The sequence below is a fragment of the Lytechinus pictus genome, chromosome 4 (genome assembly GCF_037042905.1).
Source record: "Lytechinus pictus isolate F3 Inbred chromosome 4, Lp3.0, whole genome shotgun sequence".
Classification (NCBI taxonomy): domain Eukaryota; kingdom Metazoa; phylum Echinodermata; class Echinoidea; order Temnopleuroida; family Toxopneustidae; genus Lytechinus; species Lytechinus pictus.
The window spans coordinates 20,192,597-20,198,324 of NC_087248.1; positions in this window are offsets into that span (position 1 = coordinate 20,192,597).

A 5,728-nucleotide genomic window follows, 5' to 3' on the forward strand; every position below is an offset into this window, starting at 1 on the left:
ATTAAAAAGTAAGGTATGACTGCAAGGAATGAATCCAGATGTCAATGCTGTGATAATCCTTAAAGGGTTTCATTAAAATCCATTTCAAAACACCTTTTCAGTCATTTACATGATGTTTAATTAACACTTTATAGTATCAATTGTCAAGTCAATTTCATTGAAAAGGGGATTTGCAAATACTTAGATCATTACACCATTGGCATCTGGATTCATTCATTGCAGTACGTCATGCCTATATTTTACAAAGCTTTGGCGCAAATCAAAATTTACATCACTGCAAAGAATAGGCAGAGGCGGATCCAGGTGGGGGCCCGAGGGGCCCAGGCCCCCCCCCCCCCCCTATTGGCGGAGCAAAAACAATGAAAAAAAGGGGGAAAGAAAGAAAAAAAAAGAGAAAGAAAGAAGGAAAAGAAGAGGAAAAATAAGAGGAGGGAGACGAGTGAATAAAATAAGGCCAGGGAAAGGCTTTGAAAATGATTTTTAAAAATACTTCTTGTCACTATATCAAATTTTCGCTCGCGCTTCGCGCTCGTATAGCCTGTTCGATGAGCTACATATCTTGCTCAATAGGCTGACATTTATCAATAAAAACATTTTTTTTTTAAGTTTTAAAGTCAATATACAAAGCATATTTCAGCTCGGACATCGAGCTGCTTGATTTACACATTTATTTTTAAAGTGCTCTGTCTAATGTCCGTTTTATGGTGTGAATACAAATTGCTGCTTTTTGCGCTGTGCTCTTGCATTATTTGATTTGCCAAATTCTGTAACGAACTACTTAAATCCCCCGCCTTTTATGACAGTTTATCAAAAAATTTGTCTCGCGATTTGCGCTCGCATTATTTTTAAAAATATATCAACTCATAAATCCTATTCATGATTATAAAAGTGCTTAAAATATCCAGTTTTCAGGCCTCAATGTCAACACATTTCACTCGCTCATTAGGCTTTTTACATTAATAAATATGATGATAAAATTTTCATGACTTCCTAATTACTAAATTGTCCCTTTATCAGAAAGGAATATCGATAAGTTTCATATCGCGCTTACAGGAAGAGGAATCGGAAGATATTCATCATCTTCATATGATGACAAAATGTTCTTAGGCCTAGAATGTCCAGGTCCTAGTTCAAAATAATAATGAAAATATCAGCTCGCGCTTAACACTTGCATCATTTATTGAGTGCTATCCACTACCACTTCACAATTTTCCTATACACAGTGCTTTAGTGCATAAATTCACCCTTTTCATACCGGAATATCAAATATTTTCCGCTCGCGCTTCGCGCTCGCATTATTGATTTTCGTGATAAAAAATGAAATGTATTCAGCAGGCCCAGATTCTGTCTAACTCTAAAACACGCGCACAATAATGTTTATTGAGATACGCAGCTTCATCTTTATTCAAAACGTGCTGAAATGATCCAGTTTCATATTAAAATATCAAAAAATTTCTGCTCGCGCTTTGCGCTCGCATTATGAATGTAGGAATTAAGATACCAAATTACCGAATTTTTTTCATGAGTTACAAAACCTGACTAGAGTGTCCCATTTTTAGGTCTGAAATCTCATTTTTTCCCGCTCGCGCTCGCATCAATTGTTTGGTTTTATACCTATACCGTTAATAATTACAAAAAGTGCTTAGAATGTAATTTTTTATAGGTCGGAATGTCAAAAAAATTTCAGCTCGCGCTTCGCGCTCGCATTATTTAATAATTGAAATATGCATCGTCTTAATGGCTAAATGCAAAACGTCCTTAACATGTCCCTTTTCGATCAAGCCAGAACCCATATTAAATCTTCTGCTCGCGCTTCGCGCTCGCAGTAATTATCTATTTACATACGCATCTTGTTCAGGTTCATAAACATTGCCCAGAATATTCAATTTTCAGAATAAAATACATGAAATTAAAAAAAAAATCAGCTCGCGCTTCGCGCTCGCACTGTTTAAATAGGGCTTATGAGATTATTACACCTTTTTATGTTGTTTTATAAGAATAAAGCTAAGAAATGACTGTTAGGACATCGACGTTTTGCCCCCCCCCCCCCTGTTTTTTCACGACCAAGAAAAAAAAGAGAAAAGGAAAGGGATAAGGGTGAAATATAAGCCTATTATTTTCCAAAAATGCTATGTCAAAATCTATCAAAAACTTTGATTTTTGTAATAAAAATTTCAAAATTTTTGCTCGCTCGCAACTTCTTACTGATTTTACGCGATACGCCGTAATGAGCCCCCTCAAAATTTTGGCTCATTACGCCACTGGGACAACCCCTTCAAAGAAACAAACAAAAATCAACTTTGAGCGTCCGATCGGGGAAAATGTAGGTGAAAAAAATTTCGGGCCCCCCCCCCCCTATTGGCGGGAGCTGGATCCGCCCCTGAATATATAGGTACTGACTATCCAAGCATGAAGACATATGAAAATACCCGGGACATATAACATGGTATCAAATTATTTGGGAAAAGATACTGTCACGAATTTGTATTTGTAGTATACTATATGAACATACTCGGTATTCATTAATTGAGAGCAAAGCCTCCTCGAGCTTCATAGAGCTTGTTTAGTCCTTGGGCATAGTTTGCGCATGGACCTTGCGGGATGTCTACATCTCGTTCTGCCTGAGCGTCCTTCCAACATTCCCAGCTGAGGTCACACATTATTTATTACCTGGGCCCACTGATCTCAGTGCCTGGGCCTCGCTCGTCAAGATCGAGCGACTGTCCTTCGATTACGTAACGGCGAGGATATAGTACGTCTTTCAGTCGCGTGCGACCTGGGGAGCGTTTCATCAACATTTTGTGTCCGACAAGTTGTCAGATCTGACATCTTTCCTTGATTTTGATTGGCCGAGAAGCACAGTTGCTATGGTAACTGTCTGATAAAAAAGGACTTGTCGGATAAAATCTTTTCATGAAACGCTCCCCTGACCTCGCCCAGCAATGACCACTGATCTCTCTCCACTAATCAGTGGCAATGACAGATCTCTGTCGCGTGCGACCTCGCCTGACATCACGCCGAGGATTTCTCCTTTTTTTCCAGGCATGGAGCTATTAAGAGATTATGGTCCAGGGTCTCGATCGCTTGTAACACAACAGAGTCTGCCCTTGTGGCAACATCAGAGAGACTGCAGTCGCGTGCAGCCCATCTATGCCGAGGGCGAATTTTGTTCTCGGGAGAAGGGTAAAAACCGGGAAGGATGCTTTTATTTGCTCGATCTAGCTCTATAAGCATGGACCTACTAGAGTAGGTCCATGCTATAAGAGAGGGAGAGTTTCTTGGGGGCATGTCTTGTTTTTGGAGTCCATTTCAATCGAGCATAGTTGGGTAAACTTGGGTTGTGTCCCGGATTGTGTCTTATTCTTCGAACGTGTTATTAATAGATGGACCCCAAATAGGCATGTCTACTCTAAAAGTCAATTATCTTTATCTTTAATTTGCTGTTCCCAATATGTGAGAGAACACACCAAACATGTACAGAGATATAAAAGATTTGCATATTTGACGTGAAGAGAATTTGGTCCGAGAATTAAGAACTTTAACGAGAACTCAGAGAGAGGAGAAACGAACAGTTTGTGTTTTCAGCTATAGATCTGTGCGAGTTTACGTTACAGCGATTTAACTTTAGTAATTTCCAGTGACCTTATAAATTTCGTAACAATACTCTTTCCAGCCATACAATGATTATGCGCTCACGACAAATTTATTTATCAAATTGGGGACATGTGGGGGTCAATTTTTTTTACTCACAATATAAATAAATAAATATATACATATATATAAAAATATATATATATCTCAGAAATGCGAAACAAATAATATTCACGAGGAATGCGAGTTTGCAATGCCAACAAGTTCTTTTATTCACTTTCCAAATTTTGGGTAGTTATCTACCTTCTTCGTGGAAGATTCGTGAATTGTCACGAATAACATATATATAACATAATATGTTATATATATATATATTATATATTGTGTATATATATATATATTATATATTGTGTATATATATATATATATATATATATATATATATATATATATATATATAAATATATATACTATATATATATATATATATAGATATGTTTGTTTGTATGTGTGGACCGGGGGGCGCTGGATGTTTATGTGTACATACGCCAGATGTGAGAATGGCAAATAAATTCATTTTCCTTTGTTTTTTTTGTAAGTTTAGTTTACCAGAGGGGACCTTCTTTTCAAAATTACACAACGATGCTCCAGAATAAAATGAAAGTGCGGGGGAAATGAAAAAAATAAAACAGAAGAAAAAATGAAAAAGAGAAGAAATGAATTAATACAATTGAGTGAAAAGAAAAAGTGAAAAAAAATAAAAAGAGAAAAGAAAAAATGAAAGAGAAAGAAGAAAATAAATTATGAAACTATTAGGGGATATCGATCAGTTCACCCTAAAGAAAAGTTTGTTGCTAAAATAGCAAAAAAAATCAAAAATATTGGTGAAGGTTTGAGGAAAATCTATAAAAGATTAAAAGAAAGTTATTAGAATTTTCAAAGAGTTTTGGATTCGTGACGTCATAAGCGGGCAGCTACCCCCATGCGTTATGTAATAATAAATGCATAAATTTCAATTTTTTAATGATTCGTGATGACTTATTTATTTTTCATTTTTTAGAAACGGGTGTGAAATGATTTGTCTATTGATATACAGGCCTATACGGTACAGATATTAAAGGGGAATCCAACCCAAATAAAAACTTGTTATTATATGGAAAAGAAAAATCAGACAAGTTGATAGGTGAAAGTTTGAACAATATTGGACAAACAACAAGAAAGTTATGGATTTTTAAAAGTTGTAAATATTGGTAATCACTACACCCATGGAGACTTCAAATTGGTCGCATATGGGATGTCATAGTGATGTAAGGCAATGACTACTCTTCCATGTACTCCAATACATATTATGGCTAAATTGTCATTTTTCCAAAAAGTTTTATTTCAAATTATATTTTTCTTTCATGAGGACATAAAACAATATACTACCTGGGTTATATTTAGATTACTGCCCCAGGGGAATGGGTACTTAGGAGAAAACCACAAATCCCTGATAATAAAGTACATGGCCTATGGGAAAGTTGTCCTTGCCCCTTGTCATAATTTACTTACTCAGTTGCCAATTTGAAATATACATAGTATTAGTGATCTCAATTTTAAAGCAGCTATAACTTTCTTATTGCTTGTCCGATTTTTTTCAAACTTTCACCATTCTGTTTAATTAATTTTTCTCCTTCCCAACACAACATTTTATGGCCAAGGCTGGTTTCTCCTTTAACCATTTTCAATTATCTGAGAAAATGAAATTTCATTATTGATTGCTATATATACCAAGTACGATCGGATATGTAGGAAAGCTGTTCACATATGACGTCTCAAATCAAATACATAAAGTTCTAATAAAGTCTTTGATGGATTTTTCTCAAACCTTCGGCAATATTTTTTTTTATTTTTTCTGCTATATTTTTACAATAAACTTTTTGTCAGAGTGAATTATTTCCCCTTTTAAAATCTTTTGAAAAGCTGTGGTAAATGTGGGTCATCAGAAGCAAGGAAAGAAGAAGAAGAAGCTACCTGTTTAATTGTCTTGGGTGATCAATTGCACAGCAATAATTTATGAGCCCGGTATATATCGGGTCATGAGCTGTCATGCATATACTTGAAGGACTCGTCTCGGGGCGAGTTTTTACCGCACACG